The sequence below is a fragment of the Amblyomma americanum genome, chromosome 4 (genome assembly GCF_052857255.1).
Source record: "Amblyomma americanum isolate KBUSLIRL-KWMA chromosome 4, ASM5285725v1, whole genome shotgun sequence".
Lineage (NCBI taxonomy): Eukaryota > Metazoa > Arthropoda > Arachnida > Ixodida > Ixodidae > Amblyomma > Amblyomma americanum.
In genome coordinates, this window is record NC_135500.1 from 58,528,818 (window position 1) to 58,554,015 (window position 25,198).

At 50.2% G+C, this 25,198-nt stretch overlaps 20 non-coding genes and 3 pseudogenes across 20 annotated transcripts; all 23 read left to right on the forward strand.

Annotated features, from left to right (window-relative positions):
- The first annotated feature begins 3,731 nt into the window (after window positions 1-3,731).
- LOC144130588 (5S ribosomal RNA) lies at window positions 3,732-3,850 on the forward strand (annotated as a pseudogene).
- Window positions 3,851-4,439: 589 nt separating this feature from the next.
- LOC144130883 (5S ribosomal RNA) lies at window positions 4,440-4,558 on the forward strand. Its single transcript, XR_013314310.1, has one exon. It is a non-coding gene; the product is annotated as a 5S ribosomal RNA (ribosomal RNA).
- Window positions 4,559-5,140: 582 nt separating this feature from the next.
- LOC144131106 (5S ribosomal RNA) lies at window positions 5,141-5,259 on the forward strand. Its single transcript, XR_013314523.1, has one exon. It is a non-coding gene; the product is annotated as a 5S ribosomal RNA (ribosomal RNA).
- A 5,151-nt stretch (window positions 5,260-10,410) lies between these two features.
- Window positions 10,411-10,529, forward strand: LOC144131126 (5S ribosomal RNA). Its single transcript, XR_013314543.1, has one exon. It is a non-coding gene; the product is annotated as a 5S ribosomal RNA (ribosomal RNA).
- Window positions 10,530-11,118: 589 nt separating this feature from the next.
- On the forward strand, window positions 11,119-11,237 carry LOC144131127 (5S ribosomal RNA). The gene has a single exon (XR_013314544.1). It is a non-coding gene; the product is annotated as a 5S ribosomal RNA (ribosomal RNA).
- A 589-nt stretch (window positions 11,238-11,826) lies between these two features.
- On the forward strand, window positions 11,827-11,945 carry LOC144130884 (5S ribosomal RNA). Its single transcript, XR_013314311.1, has one exon. It is a non-coding gene; the product is annotated as a 5S ribosomal RNA (ribosomal RNA).
- A 589-nt stretch (window positions 11,946-12,534) lies between these two features.
- LOC144130885 (5S ribosomal RNA) lies at window positions 12,535-12,653 on the forward strand. Its single transcript, XR_013314312.1, has one exon. It is a non-coding gene; the product is annotated as a 5S ribosomal RNA (ribosomal RNA).
- A 583-nt stretch (window positions 12,654-13,236) lies between these two features.
- On the forward strand, window positions 13,237-13,355 carry LOC144131165 (5S ribosomal RNA). The gene has a single exon (XR_013314581.1). It is a non-coding gene; the product is annotated as a 5S ribosomal RNA (ribosomal RNA).
- Window positions 13,356-13,945: 590 nt separating this feature from the next.
- LOC144130886 (5S ribosomal RNA) lies at window positions 13,946-14,064 on the forward strand. The gene has a single exon (XR_013314313.1). It is a non-coding gene; the product is annotated as a 5S ribosomal RNA (ribosomal RNA).
- Window positions 14,065-14,654: 590 nt separating this feature from the next.
- LOC144130887 (5S ribosomal RNA) lies at window positions 14,655-14,773 on the forward strand. The gene has a single exon (XR_013314314.1). It is a non-coding gene; the product is annotated as a 5S ribosomal RNA (ribosomal RNA).
- Window positions 14,774-15,364: 591 nt separating this feature from the next.
- Window positions 15,365-15,483, forward strand: LOC144130889 (5S ribosomal RNA). Its single transcript, XR_013314315.1, has one exon. It is a non-coding gene; the product is annotated as a 5S ribosomal RNA (ribosomal RNA).
- A 582-nt stretch (window positions 15,484-16,065) lies between these two features.
- Window positions 16,066-16,184, forward strand: LOC144130890 (5S ribosomal RNA). Its single transcript, XR_013314316.1, has one exon. It is a non-coding gene; the product is annotated as a 5S ribosomal RNA (ribosomal RNA).
- Window positions 16,185-16,773: 589 nt separating this feature from the next.
- On the forward strand, window positions 16,774-16,892 carry LOC144131155 (5S ribosomal RNA). Its single transcript, XR_013314571.1, has one exon. It is a non-coding gene; the product is annotated as a 5S ribosomal RNA (ribosomal RNA).
- A 582-nt stretch (window positions 16,893-17,474) lies between these two features.
- On the forward strand, window positions 17,475-17,593 carry LOC144130579 (5S ribosomal RNA; annotated as a pseudogene).
- A 582-nt stretch (window positions 17,594-18,175) lies between these two features.
- On the forward strand, window positions 18,176-18,294 carry LOC144130511 (5S ribosomal RNA). Its single transcript, XR_013314122.1, has one exon. It is a non-coding gene; the product is annotated as a 5S ribosomal RNA (ribosomal RNA).
- Window positions 18,295-18,885: 591 nt separating this feature from the next.
- LOC144130892 (5S ribosomal RNA) lies at window positions 18,886-19,004 on the forward strand. The gene has a single exon (XR_013314318.1). It is a non-coding gene; the product is annotated as a 5S ribosomal RNA (ribosomal RNA).
- A 583-nt stretch (window positions 19,005-19,587) lies between these two features.
- On the forward strand, window positions 19,588-19,706 carry LOC144131170 (5S ribosomal RNA). Its single transcript, XR_013314587.1, has one exon. It is a non-coding gene; the product is annotated as a 5S ribosomal RNA (ribosomal RNA).
- Window positions 19,707-20,287: 581 nt separating this feature from the next.
- LOC144130893 (5S ribosomal RNA) lies at window positions 20,288-20,406 on the forward strand. The gene has a single exon (XR_013314319.1). It is a non-coding gene; the product is annotated as a 5S ribosomal RNA (ribosomal RNA).
- Window positions 20,407-21,969: 1,563 nt separating this feature from the next.
- LOC144130663 (5S ribosomal RNA) lies at window positions 21,970-22,085 on the forward strand (annotated as a pseudogene).
- Window positions 22,086-22,676: 591 nt separating this feature from the next.
- LOC144130894 (5S ribosomal RNA) lies at window positions 22,677-22,795 on the forward strand. The gene has a single exon (XR_013314321.1). It is a non-coding gene; the product is annotated as a 5S ribosomal RNA (ribosomal RNA).
- A 591-nt stretch (window positions 22,796-23,386) lies between these two features.
- On the forward strand, window positions 23,387-23,505 carry LOC144130895 (5S ribosomal RNA). The gene has a single exon (XR_013314322.1). It is a non-coding gene; the product is annotated as a 5S ribosomal RNA (ribosomal RNA).
- A 590-nt stretch (window positions 23,506-24,095) lies between these two features.
- Window positions 24,096-24,214, forward strand: LOC144130532 (5S ribosomal RNA). The gene has a single exon (XR_013314142.1). It is a non-coding gene; the product is annotated as a 5S ribosomal RNA (ribosomal RNA).
- A 583-nt stretch (window positions 24,215-24,797) lies between these two features.
- LOC144130896 (5S ribosomal RNA) lies at window positions 24,798-24,916 on the forward strand. Its single transcript, XR_013314323.1, has one exon. It is a non-coding gene; the product is annotated as a 5S ribosomal RNA (ribosomal RNA).
- Window positions 24,917-25,198: the final 282 nt, after the last annotated feature.

Consider the following 25,198-nt stretch of genomic DNA (forward strand, 5'->3'; position numbering starts at 1 on the left):
CGAATGTACAGGCCGATCAACGAGCGGCGGCTAAGCCGCCGCCTTAGTTGGAGTGAGGGCCCTGTGAGTGGTTTCTGTGCGCGTGAGATGGCTTTTTTCGGTGACGGACTGCATGGGCTGATTTTCCAGTCCATACGCAAGAGGCACTTGTGCAAGAGACTTTGGATTACCGGCACCGCACCCATCGAGCACCTCAGACTAGGCAAGTCACCCGCACCGTCGCCTTGTGTCCCGAGGTATGCACCATATGGCTCCTGTACCTAAACTAGATGGCTTCTACACCTCTTAGAGCGTTGCGCATTGCAACAATTAATGTCAGGGGACTGGCTTCCAAAAAGCGTCAGTACCAGCTAAGCCGGCTGTTCGTTGCTAATGACCTAGACATAATAGCCGTACAGGAGACGAAAGTCGAAAGACAGGAACAGGCGGACCTTATGGTGCAGCCTTTTACGGCACGCTACAATGTTTGTGTGTGCCATTCTTCTGGCACTTCGGGCGGTTGTGCTGTATTTATTAGGAATTCTCTGGGGATTGTCGAGCAGAATTTAACTGTGTGTCAAACTGGCCGTTTGGTTGTAGTGGATTTTTTTTATTGCAATTTGCTATGGAGAGTCATATGCGTGTATGCTCCTAACAGGGAGAACGAGCGCAAGGAATTTCTTGAGCGCGTTGAACCATATGTGTGCTGTGAGCGGTTAATTGTGCTTTTGGGCGACTTTAACTGCGTTTTTAAAGCAGAAGATAGCATTACAAAAAGACTCCTTCGTGACAAAAGTGCGGAATTGTTGAATTCGATTGTGCAAGAAAATGGTTTAGATGATGTTGCTGAAGTTCTTTCGGTAGCGCCGCATTTTACTCACTTCCAGGATGAAAGTCACGCGAGACTTGACAGAGCGTATGTGTCGCTTGATCTGATTCCTTTGTGCAATAGCTACGAGGTAAAACACATGTCTTTTACCGACCACAGCTTAGTTAAGTTTACCCTGGGGAACAAAGACAAGAAATCTCGTTTCTCGTGGGACCTGTGGAAGTTTAACGCACAATTACTCGAGGATGAACGCTTTGACATTAAAGTTAATGAATGCATTAAAGCATTGCTATCAGCAGAGCCTGGGAACTGGGTAATTAGGTGGGAAGATTTCAAAGAACAAGTGAAAATAAACGCGATTGAAAGGGCAAGCATCATATGCCACGATAAACGTGTTAAAGAAAAAGAACTACATTGCCAACTTGACTTGCTCGTAAGCCTGGAAAGTTCCCAGCCGGGAAAATATAAGAAAGAAATAAGAGATACAAAAAGTAAACTTGAGATTATCGAAAAAGACAAGTATACAGCTGCCATGATACGGGCCCGTGCTGAACGTCTCTGGCTTGACCAAGTACCTACTAAACGCTCGCTTAGTGACGAAAAGAAGTACGCGACTCAGAACGAAGTAAGACAAATCAGGTACAGAAACGAGGTAACGAATGATAGCAAAGTGATTCAGTTGGCGTTTGTTGAGCAGTATCGGGAATTGCTTGGGCGGCGACGGCTTGAAGAAGAGGGGTTTGCAAACACGTTCTTGTCCCGTATGCCAAAACTAGGAGACGATATAAAACAAGGGCTGGAGGTACCAATCAGCGTAAGCGAAGTGGGAAGAGCAATCGAAGAGCTGAGTGCCGGAAAATCTCCCGGTCCTGACGGCTTAGGTAGTGAATTTTATAAGAAGTTCAAAGCCGAACTCACCCAAGCTCTCCACTGCGTCTTCACCGAAATTTATGAGACAAAGAAAATGCCACCATCATTTAAAACAGCACACGTGGTTTTAATAACCAAGAGTGAGGACCAGGCTAAACTTCTGTCCGTTGGGGCTTATCGGCCGATAAGCCTAACCAACGTTGACTATAAAGTGTTTATGAAGATTCTTGCCAACAGACTGCAAAAGGTCATAAAGGACCTTGTAGGGCCCCACCAAACGTGCGGTATTAAAGGTCGCACCATTGGAACAAATGTGCACATTGCCAGAACTGTTCTTGAATGCTGCGATGCCTTCGGGGGCCGAGTTGCCATGATACAGCTTGACCTTGCAAAGGCCTTCGATCGAGTGTCTCACGACATTCTTTTCGCCATTCTAGAATATGCCAACGTCGGCTCTGTGATAATACAAGGTGTACAGATGGCGTACGACAACTGTGTTACCCGAATTATAGTGAACAAACAGCTGACTGAACCTGTACCTGTGTGTTCTTCGGTCAGGCAGGGTTGCCCGCTCTCGCCTTTGCTCTTTGCGATCTACCTTGAGCCTTTTCTGTTATCACTGTTGCACAATGATGGGATCTGCGGTTTCACTCTTCTGTCGGCGCAAGTAAAAGTGCTTGCTTACGCTGATGATATTGCTGTTTTTTGCGCGGATCAAGAAAGCGTTAAAGAAGTTGTGAAAGTTGCGGGGGAATATTGCAAAAAGACTGGGTCCGAAATTAACTGGGATAAGTGCATAGGTTTTTGGCACGGTGATTGGGACAACACACCTGCCGTGTTTGCTAACATGAAATGGACGACCGCCCCTGCGAAGTACTTGGGGGTACCCTTGGAGCACTATAAAAGCAGTACGGAGTTGTGGGGTGAGATAACGCAGAGTGCAAGGAGAAAAGCGGATGGCTGGAAAGGACGTGACCTTTCTGTTTTCGCGCGCGCAAGTGTGTGCAATGTATTTTTAATAGCCAGAATTTGGTATATATTGCAGTTCGTGCTCATTACCCGAGCAAACCTGCAGAAGCTGCATAGAGTGTTTGCTGTCTTTATTTGGAGCTCAAATTGGGAGCGAACAAGTCGTGTTAATCTGTTCCTTCCGGTCAAAAGGGGCGGCCTTGGTCTTTCTAATTTGTTTCTGAAGCAAGTTGTCTCAAGATTTTTGTTTCTACGTGATCAAACCGATCCCTTGTTGCGCACAATGTTGCAGGTGCGCTTAGGCAACGTGTTGCCGGAATTTGTTGTGTCCAGTTACCCGGACACGAATCGTGCTGTAACAGGTTTTTTGCGTGAAGTTGTGGCAGCCTTTCGCACTTTGAGCGCTCACTTTTCTACACAGTATCTATCTGCTGTACCCAGGAAAAAAACTGTACAAAGATTTGCTAGATATATTTATACCTGCTCCCTTATACCGTTCCTTTTGCTGCGGAGGCCCAGGCAAAGATGTGTTAAAGCGAGTTAAGAAGATGCCGGTAAGACCGACTGTCAAATCCTTTTTCTTTAAACTTCATACCGGTACCCTTCCGGTGAAAACATGGCTAAACGATAAAGGCATTTTTGTGCCCTGGACCACCGACTGCATACTCTGCAAAAAACCCGAGACCATCGAACATGTGTTTATCGACTGCTGGGACCCGGTTTTCCACTGGGACATCTTGCAAAGAACATTGAAGAAAGAACTACCTGTAACTCCTTATGGCATCCGGTTTCTACCTATAGAAAGTGAGGAGGTTCCTTACGACATGTTTATGCTACTGGGCCTCCACAGCATCTGGAAAACGAGAATGGCGGCCAGGCACGCCGACGCAAATGTGCGACCAGTGAGAGAAAACTTTATAGAAAGTGCAGTTTTTCTGAGAGACGTTCTCCGCAGTCAACCCCAGCCGCCGGACTGGGTGGCAGTTATGGATGAACTGATTAACATGAAAAAGTTTTAACCCATTGTCTCGGCCAAAGTGCGGCTAGAGATTTTTATGTATTGTTTACCGGTAATAAAGAAAAAAAAATCGGCCATACCATGCTGAATACGCCGGTTCTCGTCCGATCACCGAAGCTAAGCAGCATTGGGCTCGGTCAGTACTTGGGAGGTTGACCACCTGGGAACACCGAGTGCTGATGGCACTTCTTTTGCATTTTTTTCGGCTCTAACGCTTTTTTTTGCCTCATAGTTATATCATTTATCCGATATGCCTCGTGCAACTGTAGGTGGTTTCGCGTTATTGTTATAAATAACACATTCCCACTGGCAATGTACGTACGTGCGGACGCGAAATTCCGTGCACGCGTGCTTGCGGCAAAACTGAAAAGCGACCGCCCGGCTTCCCGGCTGTCATTCTGACGTCTACGGCGGCGTGTACAGTGCAGATTAAACTCGGCAATGCGCCTAGATAACAGGGAGTCCCAGTTAGCGCATAAGACTGCGCAGTAGCGCACAATTAGCGTTCATCGATATAGTCGACACGCTTTCCTTGCCCGGTCCATGTGTCAACACCAGAGGCTTGCTCCCGCTGCTCTTTCGATGCATGCCGCAGTGCGTTACGATCGCCAGAACGGCTGAGAAAAGCCCAGGGCACGTAATTGCACGCTCGGCGCCTGTTGCCACGAGCGAGGGAAGTATTCGTGCGAAGTTTTGCATTCGGGAGCGGCTGCATACACTACAGTATAAAGGAGGCTATGACACTACATAAGCGCTTCGAAAAGTGTATTTCTCGCCATCGGCCATACCATGCTGAATACGCCGGTTCTCGTCCGATCACCGAAGCTAAGCAGCATTGGGCTCGGTCAGTACTTGGGAGGGAGACCACCTGGGAACACCGAGTGCTGATGGCACTTCTTTTGCATTTTTTTCGTCTCTAACGCTTTTTTTTGGCCTCATAGTTATATCATTTATCCGATATGCCTCGTGCAACTGTAGGAGGTTTCGCGTTATTGTTATAAATAACACATTCCCACTGGCAATGTACGTACGTGCGGACGCGAAATTCCGTGCACGCGTGCTTGCGGCAAAACTGAAAAGCGACCGGCCGGCTGTCATTCTGACGTCTACGGCGGCGTGTACAGTGCAGATTAAACTCGGCAATGCGCCTAGATAACAGGGAGTCCCAGTTAGCGCATAAGACTGCGCAGTAGCGCACAATTAGCGTTCATCGATATAGTCGACACGCTTTCCTTGCCCGGTCCATGTGTCAACACCAGAGGCTTGCTCCCGCTGCTCTTTCCATGCATGCCGCAGTGCGTTACGATCGCCAGAACGGCTGAGAAAAGCCCAGGGCACGTAAATGCACGCTCGGCGCCTGTTGCCACGAGCGAGGGAAGTATTCGTGCGAAGTTTTGCATTCGGGAGCGGCTGCATACACTACAGTATAAAGGAGGCTATGACACTACATAAGCGCTTCGAAAAGTGTATTTCTCGCTATCGGCCATACCATGCTGAATACGCCGGTTCTCGTCCGATCACCGAAGCTAAGCAGCATTGGGCTCGGTCAGTACTTGGGAGGGTGACCACCTGGGAACACCGAGTGCTGATGGCACTTCTTTTGCATTTTTTTCGGCTCTAACGCTTTTTTTTTGCCTCATAGTTATATCATTTATCCGATATGCCTCGTGCAACTGTAGGAGGTTTCGCGTTATTGTTATAAATAACACATTCCCACTGGCAATGTACGTACGTGCGGACGCGAAATTCCGTGAACGCGTGCTTGCGGCAAAACTGAAAACGACCGCCCGGCTGTCATTCTGACGTCTACGGCGGCGTGTACAGTGCAGATTAAACTCGGCAATGCGCCAAGATAACAGGGAGTCCCAGTTAGCGCATAAGACTGCGCAGTAGCGCACAATTAGCGTTCATCGATATAGTCGACACGCTTTCCTTGCCCGGTCCATGTGTCAACACCAGAGGCTTGCTCCCGCTGCTCTTTCGATGCATGCCGCAGTGCGTTACGATCGCCAGAACGGCTGAGAACAGCCCAGGGCACGTAATTGCACGCTCGGCGCCTGTTGCCACGAGCGAGGGAAGTATTCGTGCGAAGTTTTGCATTCGGGAGCGGCTGCATACACTACAGTATAAAGGAGGCTATGACACTACATAAGCGCTTCGAAAAGTGTATTTCACGCCATCGGCCATACCATGCTGAATACGCCGGTTCTCGTCCGATCACCGTCCTCGAGAAGAGCGGCGCCCGTGCAACTAGCGTCACGCCCCCCGTCACCACACCGGCGAAGCGTCCCCACGACCAGACCAGCCCCGAAGGGGACAAGGTGGTAGCGCCCGGCGTCGAGGAACCCCCTGCAAAGACGGCTCAATCCCGGCGTCCGAAGTTACGGCCGCGCCCAAACCTTTCGGATGACAAGCGGGCCGACGGCAAGGTACTCCTCGAGCAGGCCGATGTTCTTCCGCCGGATGATACCGGCGGCAACAGTGGCGTCTAGCCGCGCGCTAGACGTGGGAGGTAAGCGCCATGCTGTTGGGTCCTTCCACTTGAGTTAAAATGGCTCCCGCCTCTGCCTTTAAAGTCGCTACGCTGAATGTACGAGGCTTGGCGACTAGGAAAAAACAAGGTCAGGTGTATCGACTTATTACGGAGCGCGAGATAGATGTATTGGCCGTGCAAGAGACGAAAGTGGACGGCAACGAAGGAACCGACAGCATGGTGATGCGTTTCACGACTAGATTTTTTGCTGTCGTCAGTCATGCAGTGGGGACATCTGCTGGTTGCGTGCTCTTTGTAAAGAAGATCCCGGGGCTAGAGGTGCAAGCATATTTTTCGTGTGTGTCTGGCCGGTGTATTGTCCTTGACTTTTCCCTGAATAGCATTGAGTGGCGCATTGTTGTCGTGTATGCACCGAATGGGGTAGAGGAAAGAGTTGCTTTTTTCCAAAGCCTCCTAGAACGCGTTTGCACGGAAAGGCAGCTCATCGTCTTAGGTGACTTCAATTGTGTCCTAAATGCTCGCGATAAGTCAAGCATCCGGGGGTTTCGAGACAGGAGCACTGAAGTGTTGATCAGAATTATTGATAACGGAAACCTCGAAGATGTGGCTGAATGTCTTGAGGGTGCGCGGGCAGTGAAGTTCACCCATTTTCAGGGCTCAAGCCATGCACGGCTGGACCGCATTTATACATCAGTTGACCTTGCCCCTGTATGCAGCCAGTACGAAGTTGTGGGAGTGTCCTTCTCAGACCACTGTTTAGTTGAGTGCTGCCTCGGAAGGGTCAAGCGAAGCAAGGCATTTTCATGGGAAATGTGGAAGCTAAACAACACGCTTCTTCGCGACGATGTCTACTACCGAGCAGTAAAGGATGAAATAGGAAAAATAAACCCGTGCAAGAACCTGAAGATATGGCAGCAGTGGGAGTTAAGCAAAGAATCTTTAAAAATCAAAGCAATAGAAAGGGCCACTTGTATACGGTATAAGGAAAAACAAGACGAAGCTGAGTTCAAGGCACTACTGGAAACGTTGCTGAAGCAGGAATGCAAGGCGCCTGGGAAATGGATTGAAGATGTCAGGAAAACCAAGCAAAAGATAGAACTCATGGAAGAACGGCGTTATCGCGGAGCACTGGTGAGGGCGAGGGCGGAAGACACAGCTGCTGGCGAAGCGCCATCAAAACGTGCTCTCGGTTTAGAAAAAGCCCACGCTGAAAGTAATCATATCGATAAAATAGAATGGGGGGGTATCTTATCGGCAGACAATGACCACATCGAAGCAGCCTTTACACAATTCTACCAGAGGCTTTTTTCGTGGCATCCGGCAGACGCAGTTGCATTTAAGCATCAGTTTCTTGGTGCAATGCCACGGCTGGACGAAGAAAGGAAAAAGAAAATGGAACTAGAAATAACTGAAAACGAAGTAGGGCGTGCGATAGATGAATTAAACCTCGGAAAATCACCAGGACCAGATGGATTCAGTGCGGCATTTTATAAAGAATTTAAGCATGAAATTGCCCCGGTGCTATGTAGAATGTTTAACGAAGCCTATGGAATAAACTTTTTGCCTCCGTCTTTTGGGACCTCCCATACGGTACTCATACCGAAAACTGATGATATAGAGAAATTAAAATCTGTTACCGCATATCGACCGATAGCACTCACTAATGTCGACTACAAAATTTTTATGAAGGTATTGGCGCGAAGACTACAGACAGTGATAAAGGAAATTGTTGGACCCCACCAGACATGTGGAATAAAAGGGCGATCAATTTTTTCCAACATTCACAAAGCACGCAGTGTACTTGAAACCTGCGATGCAATTAATGGGCGGGTGGCCATGCTTCAGATTGATCTCGAAAAAGCTTTTGATTGTGTTTCTCATGAAATCTTGTTTTCCGTTTTAGACCATGTGAATGTCGGTTCAGTTATCCGCAAGGGTGTAGCCATGGCGTATCGAAACTGCACGACAAGATTGATTGTTAACAAGTGCTTGGGGGCCCCCATTAGCGTGCAGCGTTCGGTGCGTCAGGGCTGCCCCCTCAGCCCTCTCTTATTTTGTATTTACATCGAAACACTGTGTAGGAAAATATTAGAAGACAATAGTATTAATGGCTTTAGGTTGCAAGCTGCTGAAGTTAAGCTGTTGGCGTATGCTGACGACGTTGCTGTATTCACGGTTGATCAGGAGAGCATAAGCGAAGCTGTCGGGTGTGTACGCGAGTTCAGCGAAGTCACCGGTAGCGGGGTTAATTGGTCCAAATGCCTCGGACTCTGGCATGGATGGTGGCCATCCCACCCGGACCATTTTGCCAACGTACCGTGGACGACGACACCGGGCAAGTATTTGGGCGTTCCGCTCGATGCTTATCGTGAAAGCGAGGAGTATTGGAAACAGCAAACGAAAGAAGCACGTGACAGAGCTGGAAAATGGAAAGGCACCAACCTCTCCATTTTCGCCAGAGCTACAGTCTGCAACCTGTTTTTTATTAGCAAGCTCTGGTATGTGATGCAGGTTTTGCATTGCTCTCGGGTGCACATTCAGAAGTTACACCGGATTTTTGCCGTCTTTATATGGGCTTCCGAATGGGAACGTTGCAGCAGAACGAACCTGTTCCGGCGGGTAAAAGACGGGGGGTTGGGGCTAGGGCACCTCTTTTTAAGGCAGCTGGTGAACCGTTTTTTGTTTTTTCGCGACGTCTCAGACCCGTTCTTGCGCACCGTGTGCCAGGTCAGGCTGCGGCGTTTGCTGCCCGAGTTTGTTGTTACCACAGAAGAGCTCTCGGGTGGAATTTTTGGTTACTACAAAGAGATTGTAGCAAGTGTTAGGTTTCTTTCAGCGCGTTTTTCTAGCGATTATTTGTATAAAACTAAAAGAAAGAAGTTGTACCATGATCTTTGTGATATTGTTTTCCCAGAGCCTATGTACAGGGCCTTGTACAGTGGAGGTCCTGGAGCTGATGTTTTAAAAAGGGTAAAGAAAATGCAGGTGCCACCAGGAGTAAAGACCTTCTTTTTTAAATTACACACCGGGACACTCCCAGTTAAAAAGTTTTTGGAAGGAAAGGATTTCTTTTTACCGTGGGGATCGAACTGCTTAATTTGTAAACAGCCCGAAACAATAGACCATGTTTTTTTGCATTGCTGGGAAGGGGTTTATTTTTGGGATGTGTTACAAAGGACAATAAAGAAAGAGCTACCACTTGACGCGCAGGGAATTCGTTATTTAAGCACAGACAATGAGGATGGGGTACCATTTGATCTCATAATGCTCTTGGGCCTCCACAGTATATGGCGCTCCAGAATGGCAGGCTATTATTGTGACAAAGACGCACGACCTGCCCGCATTTATTTTCGGGAAAGAATGGACTGCTTTCTGGCCATCCAGAAAGCAACTGCGGAGCCTCCCGAGTGGCTCTCGAGGCTAGAGCCGCTCTGTAGGCTTCGTGAATTTTAGTATGACGAAGCCAGACTCATGATGGCTGACCACGACAGTGTCGTATGTACATAGCGTTTTGTGTGTTTTTTGTTGAGTGTTTTTTGTGTAAATGTTATGTGTCGCAGCCAGGCAATAAAGAAAAAAAAAAAAAAACCGAAGCTAAGCAGCATTGGGCTCGGTCAGTACTTGGGAGGGAGACCACCTGGGAACACCGAGTGCTGATGGCACTTCTTTTGCATTTTTTCGTCTCTAACGCTTTTTTTTTGCCTCATAGTTATATCATTTATCCGATATGCCTCGTGCAACTGTAGGAGGTTTCGCGTTAGTGTTATAAATAACACATTCCCACTGGCAATGTACGTACGTGCGGACGCGAAATTCCGTGCACGCGTGCTTGCGGCAAAACTGAAAAGCGACCGCCCGGCTTCCCGGCTGTCATTCTGACGTCTACGGCGGCGTGTACAGTGCAGATTAAACTCGGCAATGCGCCTAGATAACAGGGAGTCCCAGTTAGCGCATAAGACTGCGCAGTAGCGCACAATTAGCGTTCATCGATATAGTCGACACGCTTTCCTTGCCCGGTCCATGTGTCAACACCAGAGGCTTGCTCCCGCTGCTCTTTCGATGCATGCCGCAGTGCGTTACGATCGCCAGAACGGCTGAGAAAAGCCCAGGGCACGTAATTGCACGCTCGGCGCCTGTTGCCACGAGCGAGGGAAGTATTCGTGCGAAGTTTTGCATTCGGGAGCGGCTGCATACACTACAGTATAAAGGAGGCTATGACACTACATAAGCGCTTCGAAAAGTGTATTTCTCGCTATCGGCCATACCATGCTGAATACGCCGGTTCTCGTCCGATCACCGAAGCTAAGCAGCATTGGGCTCGGTCAGTACTTGGGAGGGAGACCACCTGGGAACACCGAGTGCTGATGGCACTTCTTTTGCATTTTTTCGTCTCTAACGCTTTTTTTTTGCCTCATAGTTATATCATTTATCCGATATGCCTCGTGCAACTGTAGGAGGTTTCGCGTTATTGTTATAAATAACACATTCCCACTGGCAATGTACGTACGTGCGGACGCGAAATTCCGTGCACGCGTGCTTGCGGCAAAACTGAAAAGCGACCGCCCGGCTTCCCGGCTGTCATTCTGACGTCTACGGCGGCGTGTACAGTGCAGATTAAACTCGGCAATGCGCCTAGATAACAGGGAGTCCCAGTTAGCGCATAAGACTGCGCAGTAGCGCACAATTAGCGTTCATCGATATAGTCGACACGCTTTCCTTGCCCGGTCCATGTGTCAACACCAGAGGCTTGCTCCCGCTGCTCTTTCCATGCATGCCGCAGTGCGTTACGATCGCCAGAACGGCTGAGAAAAGCCCAGGGCACGTAATTGCACGCTCGGCGCCTGTTGCCACGAGCGAGGGAAGTATTCGTGCGAAGTTTTGCATTCGGGAGCGGCTGCATACACTACAGTATAAAGGAGGCTATGACACTACATAAGCGCTTCGAAAAGTGTATTTCTCGCTATCGGCCATACCATGCTGAATACGCCGGTTCTCGTCCGATCACCGAAGCTAAGCAGCATTGGGCTCGGTCAGTACTTGGGAGGGAGACCACCTGGGAACACCGAGTGCTGATGGCACTTCTTTTGCATTTTTTTCGTCTCTAACGCTTTTTTTTGCCTCATAGTTATATCATTTATCCGATATGCCTCGTGCAACTGTAGGAGGTTTCGCGTTATTGTTATAAATAACACATTCCTACTGGCAATGTACGTACGTGCGGACGCGAAATTCCGTGCACGCGTGCTTGCGGCAAAACTGAAAAGCGACCGCCCGGCTTCCCGGCTGTCATTCTGACGTCTACGGCGGCGTGTACAGTGCAGATTAAACTCGGCAATGCGCCTAGATAACAGGGAGTCCCAGTTAGCGCATAAGACTGCGCAGTAGCGCACAATTAGCGTTCATCGATATAGTCGACACGCTTTCCTTGCCCGGTCCATGTGTCAACACTAGAGGCATGCTCCCGCTGCTCTTTCGATGCATGCCGCAGTGCGTTACGATCGCCAGAACGGCTGAGAAAAGCCCAGGGCACGTAATTGAACGCTCGGCGCCTGTTGCCACGAGCGAGGGAAGTATTCGTGCGAAGTTTTGCATTCGGGAGCGGCTGCATACACTACAGTATAAAGGAGGCTATGACACTACATAAGCGCTTCGAAAAGTGTATTTCTCGCCATCGGCCATACCATGCTGAATACGCCGGTTCTCGTCCGATCACCGAAGCTAAGCAGCATTGGGCTCGGTCAGTACTTGGGAGGGAGACCACCTGGGAACACCGAGTGCTGATGGCACTTCTTTTGCATTTTTTTCGTCTCTAACGCTTTTTTTTGCCTCATAGTTATATCATTTATCCGATATGCCTCGTGCAACTGTAGGAGGTTTCGCGTTATTGTTATAAATAACACATTCCCACTGGCAATGTACGTACGTGCGGACGCGAAATTCCGTGCACGCGTGCTTGCGGCAAAACTGAAAAGCGACCGCCCGGCTTCCCGGCTGTCATTCTGACGTCTACGGCGGCGTGTACAGTGCAGATTAAACTCGGCAATGCGCCTAGATAACAGGGAGTCCCAGTTAGCGCATAAGACTGCGCAGTAGCGCACAATTAGCGTTCATCGATATAGTCGACACGCTTTCCTTGCCCGGTCCATGTGTCAACACCAGAGGCTTGCTCCCGCTGCTCTTTCGATGCATGCCGCAGTGCGTTACGATCGCCAGAACGGCTGAGAAAAGCCCAGGGCACGTAATTGCACGCTCGGCGCCTGTTGCCACGAGCGAGGGAAGTATTCGTGCGAAGTTTTGCATTCGGGAGCGGCTCCATACACTACAGTATAAAGGAGGCTATGACACTACATAAGCGCTTCGAAAAGTGTATTTCTCGCCATCGGCCATACCATGCTGAATACGCCGGTTCTCGTCCGATCACCGAAGCTAAGCAGCATTGGGCTCGGTCAGTACTTGGGAGGGAGACCACCTGGGAACACCGAGTGCTGATGGCACTTCTTTTGCATTTTTTTCGTCTGTAACGCTTTTTTTTTTGCCTCAAAGTTATATCATTTATCCGATATGCCTCGTGCAACTGTAGGAGGTTTCGCGTTATTGTTATAAATAACACATTCCCACTGGCAATGTACGTACGTGCGGACGCGAAATTCCGTGCACGCGTGCTTGCGGCAAAACTGAAAAGCGACCGCCCGGCTGTCATTCTGACGTCTACGGCGGCGTGTACAGTGCAGATTAAACTCGGCAATGCGCCTAGATAACAGGGAGTCCTAGTTAGCGCATAAGACTGCGCAGTAGCGCACAATTAGCGTTCATCGATATAGTCGACACGCTTTCCTTGCCCGGTCCATGTGTCAACACCAGAGGCTTGCTCCCGCTGCTCTTTCGATGCATGCCGCAGTGCGTTACGATCGCCAGAACGGCTGAGAAAAGCCCAGGGCACGTAATTGCACGCTCGGCGCCTGTTGCCACGAGCGAGGGAAGTATTCGTGCGATGTTTTGCATTCGGGAGCGGCTGCATACACTACAGTATAAAGGAGGCTATGACACTACATAAGCGCTTCGAAAAGTGTATTTCTCGCCATCGGCCATACCATGCTGAATACGCCGGTTCTCGTCCGATCACCGAAGCTAAGCAGCATTGGGCTCGGTCAGTACTTGGGAGGAAGACCACCTGGGAACACCGAGTGCTGATGGCACTTCTTTTGCATTTTTTCGTCTCTAACGCTTTTTTTTTTGCCTCATAGTTATATCATTTATCCGATATGCCTCGTGCAACTGTAGGAGGTCTCGCGTTATTGTTATAAATAACACATTCCCACTGGCAATGTGCGTACGTGCGGACGCGAAATTCCGTGCACGCGTGCTTGCGGCAAAACTGAAAAGCGACCGCCCGGCTTCCCGGCTGTCGTTCTGACGTCTACGGCGGCGTGTACAGTGCAGATTAAACTCGGCAATGCGCCTAGATAACAGGGAGTCCCAGTTAGCGCATAAGACTGCGCAGTAGCGCACAATTAGCGTTCATCGATATAGTCGACACGCTTTCCTTGCCCGGTCCATGTGTCAACACCAGAGGCTTGCTCCCGCTGCTCTTTCGATGCATGCCGCAGTGCGTTACGATCGCCAGAACGGCTGAGAAAAGCCCAGGGCACGTAATTGCACGCTCGGCGCCTGTTGCCACGAGCGAGGGAAGTATTCGTGCGAAGTTTTGCATTCGGGAGCGGCTGCATACACTACAGTATAAAGGAGGCTATGACACTACATAAGCGCTTCGAAAAGTGTATTTCTCGCCATCGGCCATACCATGCTGAATACGCCGGTTCTCGTCCGATCACCGAAGCTAAGCAGCATTGGGCTCGGTCAGTACTTGGGAGGGAGACCACCTGGGAACACCGAGTGCTGATGGCACTTCTTTTGCATTTTTTTCGTCTCTAACGCTTTTTTTTTGCCTCATAGTTATATCATTTATCCGATATGCCTCGTGCAACTGTAGGAGGTCTCGCGTTATTGTTATAAATAACACATTCCCACTGGCAATGTACGTACGTGCGGACGCGAAATTCCGTGCACGCGTGCTTGCGGCAAAACTGAAAAGCGACCGCCCGGCTTCCCGGCTGTCATTCTGACGTCTACGGCGGCGTGTACAGTGCAGATTAAACTCGGCAATGCGCCTAGATAACAGGGAGTCCCAGTTAGCGCATAAGACTGCGCAGTAGCGCACAATTAGCGTTCATCGATATAGTCGACACGCTTTCCTTGCCCGGTCCATGTGTCAACACCAGAGGCTTGCTCCCGCTGCTCTTTCGATGCATGCCGCAGTGCGTTACGATCGCCAGAACGGCTGAGAAAAGCCCAGGGCACGTAATTGCACGCTCGGCGCCTGTTGCCACGAGCGAGGGAAGTATTCGTGCGAAGTTTTGCATTCGGGAGCGGCTGCATACACTACAGTATAAAGGAGGCTATGACACTACATAAGCGCTTCGAAAAGTGTATTTCTCGCCATCGGCCATACCATGCTGAATACGCCGGTTCTCGTCCGATCACCGAAGCTAAGCAGCATTGGGCTCGGTCAGTACTTGGGAGGGAGACCACCTGGGAACACCGAGTGCTGATGGCACTTCTTTTGCATTTTTTTCGTCTCTAACGCTTTTTTTTTTGCCTCATAGTTATATCATTTATCCGATATGCCTCGTGCAACTGTAGGAGGTTTCGCGTTATTGTTATAAATAACACATTCCCACTGGCAATGTACGTACGTGCGGACGCGAAATTCCGTGCACGCGTGCTTGCGGCAAAACTGAAAAGCGACCGCCCGGCTTCCCGGCTGTCATTCTGACGTCTACGGCGGCGTGTACAGTGCAGATTAAACTCGGCAATGCGCCTAGATAACAGGGAGTCCCAGTTAGCGCATAAGACTGCGCAGTAGCGCACAATTAGTGTTCATCGATATAGTCGACACGCTTTCCTTGCCCGGTCCATGTGTCAACAGCACAGGCTTGCTCCCGCTGCTCTTTCGATGCATGCCGCAGTGCGTTACGATCGCCAGAACGGCTGAGAAAAGCCCAGGGCACGTAATTGCACGCTCGGCGCCTGTTGCCACGAGCGAGGGAAGTATTCGTGCGAAGTTTTGCATTCGGGAGCGGCTGCATACACTACAGTATAAAGGAGGCTATCACACTACATAAGCGCTTCGAAAAGTGTATTTCTCGCCATCGGCCATACCATGCTGAATACGCCGGTTCTCGTCCGATCACCGAAGCTAAGCAGCATTGGGCTCGGTCAGTACTTGGGAGGGAGACCACCTGGGAACACCGAGTGCTGATGGCACTTCTTTTGCATTTTTTTCGTCTCTAACGCTTTTTTTTTGCCTCATAGTTATATCATTTATCCGATATGCCTCGTGCAACTGTAGGAGGTTTCGCGTTATTGTTATAAATAACACATTCCCACTGGCAATGTACGTACGTGCGGACGCGAAATTCCGTGCACGCGTGCTTGCGGCAAAACTGAAAAGCGACCGCCCGGCTGTCATTCTGACGTCTACGGCGGCGTGTACAGTGCAGATTAAACTCGGCAATGCGCCTAGATAACAGGGAGTCCCAGTTAGCGCATAAGACTGCGCAGTAGCGCACAATTAGTGTTCATCGATATAGTCGACACGCTTTCCTTGCCCGGTCCATGTGTCAACAGCACAGGCTTGCTCCCGCTGCTCTTTCGATGCATGCCGCAGTGCGTTACGATCGCCAGAACGGCTGAGAAAAGCCCAGGGCACGTAAATGCACGCTCGGCGCCTGTTGCCACGAGCGAGGGAAGTATTCGTGCGAAGTTTTGCATTCGGGAGCGGCTGCATACACTACAGTATAAAGGAGGCTATGACACTACATAAGCGCTTCGAAAAGTGTATTTCTCGCCATCGGCCATACCATGCTGAATACGCCGGTTCTCGTCCGATCACCGAAGCTAAGCAGCATTGGGCTCGGTCAGTACTTGGGAGGGAGACCACCTGGGAACACCGAGTGCTGATGGCACTTCTTTTGCATTTTTTTCGTCTGTAACGCTTTTTTTTGCCTCATAGTTATATCATTTATCCGATATGCCTCGTGCAACTGTAGGAGGTTTCGCGTTATTGTTATAAATAACACATTCCCACTGGCAATGTACGTACGTGCGGACGCGAAATTCCGTGCACGCGTGCTTGCGGCAAAACTGAAAAGCGACCGCCCGGCTTCCCGGCTGTCATTCTGACGTCTACGGCGGAGTGTACAGTGCAGATTAAACTCGGCAATGCGCCTAGATAACAGGGAGTCCCAGTTAGCGCATAAGACTGCGCAGTAGCGCACAATTAGCGTTCATCGATATAGTCGACACGCTTTCCTTGCCCGGTCCATGTGTCAACACCAGAGGCTTGCTCCCGCTGCTCTTTCCATGCATGCCGCAGTGCGTTACGATCGCCAGAATGGCTGAGAAAAGCCCAGGGCACGTAATTGCACGCTCGGCGCCTGTTGCCACGAGCGAGGGAAGTATTCGTGCGAAGTTTTGCATTCGGGAGCGGCTGCATACACTACAGTATAAAGGAGGCTATGACACTACATAAGCGCTTCGAAAAGTGTATTTCTCGCCATCGGCCATACCATGCTGAATACGCCGGTTTTCGTCCGATCACCGAAGCTAAGCAGCATTGGGCTCGGTCAGTACTTGGGAGGGAGACCACCTGGGAACACCGAGTGCTGATGGCACTTCTTTTGCATTTTTTTCGTCTGTAACGCTTTTTTTTTGCCTCATAGTTATATCATTTATCCGATATGCCTCGTGCAACTGTAGGAGGTTTCGCGTTATTGTTATAAATAACACATTCCCACTGGCAATGTACGTACGTGCGGACGCGAAATTCCGTGCACGCGTGCTTGCGGCAAAACTGAAAAGCGACCGCCCGGCTGTCATTCTGACGTCTACGGCGGCGTGTACAGTGCAGATTAAACTCGGCAATGCGCCTAGATAACAGGGAGTCCCAGTTAGCGCATAAGACTGCGCAGTAGCGCACAATTAGCGTTCATCGATATAGTCGACACGCTTTCCTTGCCCGGTTCATGTGTCAACACCAGAGGCTTGCTCCCGCTGCTCTTTCCATGCATGCCGCAGTGCGTTACGATCGCCAGAACGGCTGAGAAAAGCCCAGGGCACGTAATTGCACGCTCGGCGCCTGTTGCCACGAGCGAGGGAAGTATTCGTGCGAAGTTTTGCATTCGGGAGCGGCTGCATACACTACAGTATAAAGGAGGCTATGACACTACATAAGCGCTTCGAAAAGTGTATTTCTCGCCATCGGCCATACCATGCTGAATACGCCTGTTCTCGTCCAATCACCGAAGCTAAGCAGCATTGGGCTCGGTCAGTACTTGGGAGGGAGACCACCTGGGAACACCGAGTGCTGATGGCACTTCTTTTGCATTTTTTTCGTCTCTAACGCTTTTTTTTTGCCTCATAGTTATATCATTTATCCGATATGCCTCGTGCAACTGTAGGAGGTTTCGCGTTATTGTTATAAATAACACATTCCCACTGGCAATGTACGTACGTGCGGACGCGAAATTCCGTGCACGCGTGCTTGCGGCAAAACTGAAAAGCGACCGCCCGGCTGTCATTCTGACGTCTACGGCGGCGTGTACAGTGCAGATTAAACTCGGCAATGCGCCTAGATAACAGGGAGTCCCAGTTAGCGCATAAGACTGCGCAGTAGCGCACAATTAGCGTTCATCGATATAGTCGACACGCTTTCCTTGCCCGGTTCATGTGTCAACACCAGAGGCTTGCTCCCGCTGCTCTTTCCATGCATGCCGCAGTGCGTTACGATCGCCAGAACGGCTGAGAAAAGCCCAGGGCACGTAATTGCACGCTCGGCGCCTGTTGCCACGAGCGAGGGAAGTATTCGTGCGAAGTTTTGCATTCGGGAGCGGCTGCATACACTACAGTATAAAGGAGGCTATGACACTACATAAGCGCTTCGAAAAGTGTATTTCTCGCCATCGGCCATACCATGCTGAATACGCCGGTTCTCGTCCGATCACCGAAGCTAAGCAGCATTGTGCTCGGTCAGTACTTGGGAGGGAGACCACCTGGGAACACCGAGTGCTGATGGCACTTCTTTTGCATTTTTTTCGTCTCTAACGCTTTTTTTTTTGCCTCATAGTTATATCATTTATCCGATATGCCTCGTGCAACTGTAGGAGGTTTCGCGTTATTGTTATAAATAACACATTCCCACTGGCAATGTACGTACGTGCGGACGCGAAATTCCGTGCACGCGTGCTTGCGGCAAAACTGAAAAGCGACCGCCCGGCTTCCCGGCTGTCATTCTGACGTCTACGGCGGCGTGTACAGTGCAGATTAAACTCGGCAATGCGCCTAGATAACAGGGAGTCCCAGTTAGCGCATAAGACTGCGCAGTAGCGCACAATTAGCGTTCATCGATATAGTCGACACGCTTTCCTTGCCCGGTCCATGTGTCAACACCAGAGGCTTGCTCCCGCTGCTCTTTCGATGCATGCCGCAGTGCGTTACGATCGCCAGAACGGCTGAGAAAAGCCCAGGGCACGTAATTGCACGCTCGGCGCCTGTTGCCACGAGCGAGGGAAGTATTCGTGCGAAGTTTTGCATTCGGGAGCGGCTCCATACACTACAGTATAAAGGAGGCTATGACACTACATAAGCGCTTCGAAAAGTGTATTTCTCGCCATCGGCCATACCATGCTGAATACGCCGGTTCTCGTCCGATCACCGAAGCTAAGCAGCATTGGGCTCGGTCAGTACTTGGGAGGGAGACCACCTGGGAACACCGAGTGCTGATGGCACTTCTTTTGCATTTTTTTCGTCTGTAACGCTTTTTTTTTTGCCTCAAAGTTATATCATTTATCCGATATGCCTCGTGCAACTGTAGGAGGTTTCGCGTTATTGTTATAAATAACACATTCCCACTGGCAATGTACGTACGTGCGGACGCGAAATTCCGTGCACGCGTGCTTGCGGCAAAACTGAAAAGCGACCGCCCGGCTGTCATTCTGACGTCTACGGCGGCGTGTACAGTGCAGATTAAACTCGGCAATGCGCCTAGATAACAGGGAGTCCCAGTTAGCGCATAAGACTGCGCAGTAGCGCACAATTAGCGTTCATCGATATAGTCGACACGCTTTCCTTGCCCGGTTCATGTGTCAACACCAGAGGCTTGCTCCCGCTGCTCTTTCCATGCATGCCGCAGTGCGTTACGATCGCCAGAACGGCTGAGAAAAGCCCAGGGCACGTAATTGCACGCTCGGCGCCTGTTGCCACGAGCGAGGGAAGTATTCGTGCGAAGTTTTGCATTCGGGAGCGGCTGCATACACTACAGTATAAAGGAGGCTATGACACTACATAAGCGCTTCGAAAAGTGTATTTCTCGTTATCGGCCATACCATGCTGAATACGCCGGTTCTCGTCCGATCACCGAAGCTAAGCAGCATTGGGCTCGGTCAGTACTTGGGAGGGAGACCACCTGGGAACACCGAGTGCTGATGGCACTTCTTTTGCATTTTTTTTCCTTACTAACGCTTTTTTTTGCCTCATAGTTATACATTTATCCGATATGCCTCGTGCAACTGTAGGAGGTTTCGCGTTATTGTTATAAATAACACATTCCCACTGGCAATGTACGTACGTGCGGACGCGAAATTCCGTGCACGCGTGCTTGCGGCAAAACTGAAAAGCGACCGCCCGGCTGTCATTCTGACGTCTACGGCGGCGTGTACAGTGCAGATTAAACTCGGCAATGCGCCTAGATAACAGGGAGTCCCAGTTAGCGCATAAGACTGCGCAGTAGCGCACAATTAGCGTTCATCGATATAGTCGACACGCTTTCCTTGCCCGGTTCATGTGTCAACACCAGAGGCTTGCTCCCGCTGCTCTTTCCATGCATGCCGCAGTGCGTTACGATCGCCAGAACGGCTGAGAAAAGCCCAGGGCACGTAATTGCACGCTCGGCGCCTGTTGCCACGAGCGAGGGAAGTATTCGTGCGAAGTTTTGCATTCGGGAGCGGCTGCATACACTACAGTATAAAGGAGGCTATGACACTACATAAGCGCTTCGAAAAGTGTGTTTCTCGCCATCGGCCATACCATGCTGAATACGCCGGTTCTCGTCCGATCACCGAAGCTAAGCAGCATTGGGCTCGGTCAGTACTTGGGAGGGAGACCACCTGGGAACACCGAGTGCTGATGGCACTTCTTTTGCATTTTTTTCGTCTCTAACGCTTTTTTTTTGCCTCATAGTTATATCATTTATCCGATATGCCTCGTGCAACTGTAGGAGGTTTCGCGTTATTGTTATAAATAACACATTCCCACTGGCAATGTACGTACGTGCGGACGCGAAATTCCGTGCACGCGTGCTTGCGGCAAAACTGAAAAGCGACCGCCCGGCTGTCATTCTGACGTCTACGGCGGCGTGTACAGTGCAGATTAAACTCGGCAATGCGCCTAGATAACAGGGAGTCCCAGTTAGCGCATAAGACTGCGCAGTAGCGCACAATTAGCGTTCATCGATATAGTCGACACGCTTTCCTTGCCCGGTCCATGTGTCAACACCAGAGGCTTGCTCCCGCTGCTCTTTCGATGCATGCCGCAGTGCGTTACGATCGCCAGAACGGCTGAGAAAAGCCCAGGGCACGTAATTGCACGCTCGGCGCCTGTTGCCACGAGCGAGGGAAGTATTCGTGCGAAGTTTTGCATTCGGGAGCGGCTGCATACACTACAGTATAAAGGAGGCTATGGCACTACATAAGCGCTTCGAAAAGTGTATTTCTCGCCATCGGCCATTTTTTTTTCTTTATTACCGGTAAACAATACATAAAAATCTCTAGCCACACTTTGGCCGAGACAATGGGTTAAAACTTTTTCATGTTAATCAGTTCATCCATAACTGCCACCCAGTCCGGCGGCTGGGGTTGACTGCGGAGAACATCTCTCAGGAAAACTGCACTTTCTATAAAGTTTTCTCTCACTGGTCGCACATTTGCGTCGGCGTGCCTGGCCGCCATTCTCGTTTTCCAGATGCTGTGGAGGCCCAGTAGCATAAACATGTCGTAAGGAACCTCCTCACTTTCTATAGGTAGAAACCGGATGCCATAAGGAGTTACAGGTAGTTCTTTCTTCAATGTTCTTTGCAAGATGTCCCAGTGGAAAACCGGGTCCCAGCAGTCGATAAACACTTGTTCGATGGTCTCGGGTTTTTTGCAGAGTATGCAGTCGGTGGTCCAGGGCACAAAAATGCCTTTATCGTTTAGCCATGTTTTCACCGGAAGGGTACCGGTATGAAGTTTAAAGAAAAAGGATTTGACAGTCGGTCTTACCGGCATCTTCTTAACTCGCTTTAACACATCTTTGCCTGGGCCTCCGCAGCAAAAGGAACGGTATAAGGGAGCAGGTATAAATATATCTAGCAAATCTTTGTACAGTTTGTTCCTGGGTACAGCAGATAGATACTGTGTAGAAAAGTGAGCGCTCAAAGTGCGAAAGGCTGCCACAACTTCACGCAAAAAACCTGTTACAGCACGATTCGTGGCCGGGTAACTGGACACAACAAATTCCGGCAACACGTTGCCTAAGCGCACCTGCAACATTGTGCGCAACAAGGGATCGGTTTGATCACGTAGAAACAAAACTCTTGAGACAACTTGCTGCAGAAACAAATTAGAAAGACCAAGGCCGCCCCTTTTGACCGGAAGGAACAGATTAACTAGACTTGTTCGCTCCCAATTTGAGCTCCAAATAAAGACAGCAAACACTCTATGCAGCTTCCATGCTGAATACGCCGGTTCTCGTCCGATCACCGAAGCTAAGCAGCATTGTGCTCGGTCAGTACTTGGGAGGGAGACCACCTGGGAACACCGAGTGCTGATGGCACTTCTTTTGCATTTTTTTCGTCTCTAACGCTTTTTTTTTGCCTCATAGTTATATCATTTATCCGATATGCCTCGTGCAACTGTAGGAGGTTTCGCGTTATTGTTATAAATAACACATTCCCACTGGCAATGCACGTACGTGCGGACGCGAAATTCCGTGCACGCGTGCTTGCGGCAAAACTGAAAAGCGACCGCCCGGCTTCCCGGCTGTCATTCTGACGTCTACGGCGGCGTGTACAGTGCAGATTAAACTCGGCAATGCGCCTAGATAACAGGGAGTCCCAGTTAGCGCATAAGACTGCGCAGTAGCGCACAATTAGCGTTCATCGATATAGTCGACACGCTTTCCTTGCCCGGTCCATGTGTCAACACCAGAGGCTTGCTCCCGCTGCTCTTTCGATGCATGCCGCAGTGCGTTACGATCGCCAGAACGGCTGAGAAAAGCCCAGGGCACGTAATTGCACGCTCGGCGCCTGTTGCCACGAGCGAGGGAAGTATTCGTGCGAAGTTTTGCATTCGGGAGCGGCTGCATACACTACAGTATAAAGGAGGCTATGACACTACATAAGCGCTTCTAAACGTGTATTTCTCGCCATCGGCCATACCATGCTGAATACGCCGGTTCTCGTCCGATCACCGAAGCTAAGCAGCATTGGGCTCGGTCAGTACTTGGGAGGGAGACCACCTGGGAACACCGAGTGCTGATGGCACTTCTTTTGCATTTTTTTCGTCTCTAACGCTTTTTTTTTTGCCTCATAGTTATATCATTTATCCGATATGCCTCGTGCAACTGTAGGAGGTCTCGCGTTATTGTTATAAATAACACATTCCCACTGGCAATGTACGTACGTGCGGACGCGAAATTCCGTGCACTCGTGCTTGCGGCAAAACTGAAAAGCGACCGCCCGGCTTCCCGGCTGTCATTCTGACGTCTACGGCGGCGTGTACAGTGCAGATTAAACTCGGCAATGCGCCTAGATAACAAGGAGTCCCAGTTAGCGCATAAGACTGCGCAGTAGCGCACAATTAGCGTTCATCGATATAGTCGACACGCTTTTCTTGCCCGGTCCATGTGTCAACACCAGAGGCTTGCTCCCGCTGCTCTTTCGATGCATGCCGCAGTGCGTTACGATCGCCAGAACGGCTGAGAAAAGCCCAGGGCACGTAATTGCACGCTCGGCGCCTGTTGCCACGAGCGAGGGAAGTATTCGTGCGAAGTTTTGCATTCGGGAGCGGCTGCATACACTACAGTATAAAGGAGGCTATGACACTACATAAGCGCTTCGAAAAGTGTATTTCTTGCCATCGGCCATACCATGCTGAATACGCCGGTTCTCGTCCGATCACCGAAGCTAAGCAGCATTGGGCTCGGTCAGTACTTGGGAGGGAGACCACCTGGGAACACCGAGTGCTGATGGCACTTCTTTTGCATTTTTTTCGTCTCTAACGCTTTTTTTTTGCCTCATAGTTATATCATTTATCCGATATGCCTCGTGCAACTGTAGGAGGTTTCGCGTTATTGTTATAAATAACACATTCCCACTGGCAATGTACGTACGTGCGGACGCGAAATTCCGTGCACGCGTGCTTGCGGCAAAACTGAAAAGCGACCGCCCGGCTTCCCGGCTGTCATTCTGACGTCTACGGCGGCGTGTACAGTGCAGATTAAACTCGGCAATGCGCCTAGATAACAGGGAGTCCCAGTTAGCGCATAAGACTGCGCAGTAGCGCACAATTAGTGTTCATCGATATAGTCGACACGCTTTCCTTGCCCGGTCCATGTGTCAACAGCACAGGCTTGCTCCCGCTGCTCTTTCGATGCATGCCGCAGTGCGTTACGATCGCCAGAACGGCTGAGAAAAGCCCAGGGCACGTAATTGCACGCTCGGCGCCTGTTGCCACGAGCGAGGGAAGTATTCGTGCGAAGTTTTGCATTCGGGAGCGGCTGCATACACTACAGTATAAAGGAGGCTATGACACTACATAAGCGCTTCGAAAAGTGTATTTCTCGCTATCGGCCATACCATGCTGAATACGCCGGTTCTCGTCCGATCCCCGAAGCTAAGCAGCATTGGGCTCGGTCAGTACTTGGGAGGGAGACCACCTGGGAACACCGAGTGCTGATGGCACTTCTTTTGCATTTTTTTCGTCTCTAACGCTTTTTTTTTTGCCTCATAGTTATATCATTTATCCGATATGCCTCGTGCAACTGTAGGAGGTTTCGCGTTATTGTTATAAATAACACATTCCCACTGGCAATGTACGTACGTGCGGACGCGAAATTCCGTGCACGCGTGCTTGCGGCAAAACTGAAAAGCGACCGCCCGGCTGTCATTCTGACGTCTACGGCGGCGTGTACAGTGCAGATTAAACTCGGCAATGCGCCTAGATAACAGGGAGTCCCAGTTAGCGCATAAGACTGCGCAGTAGCGCACAATTAGTGTTCATCGATATAGTCGACACGCTTTCCTTGCCCGGTCCATGTGTCAACAGCACAGGCTTGCTCCCGCTGCTCTTTCGATGCATGCCGCAGTGCGTTACGATCGCCAGAACGGCTGAGAAAAGCCCAGGGCACGTAAATGCACGCTCGGCGCCTGTTGCCACGAGCGAGGGAAGTATTCGTGCGAAGTTTTGCATTCGGGAGCGGCTGCATACACTACAGTATAAAGGAGGCTATGACACTACATAAGCGCTTCGAAAAGTGTATTTCTCGCCATCGGCCATACCATGCTGAATACGCCGGTTCTCGTCCGATCACCGAAGCTAAGCAGCATTGGGCTCGGTCAGTACTTGGGAGGGAGACCACCTGGGAACACCGAGTGCTGATGGCACTTCTTTTGCATTTTTTTCGTCTCTAACGCTTTTTTTTTGCCTCATAGTTATATCATTTATCCGATATGCCTCGTGCAACTGTAGGAGGTTTCGCGTTATTGTTATAAATAACACATTCCCACTGGCAATGTACGTACGTGCGGACGCGAAATTCCGTGCACGCGTGCTTGCGGCAAAACTGAAAAGCGACCGCCCGGCTTCCCGGCTGTCATTCTGACGTCTACGGCGGCGTGTACAGTGCAGATTAAACTCGGCAATGCGCCTAGATAACAGGGAGTCCC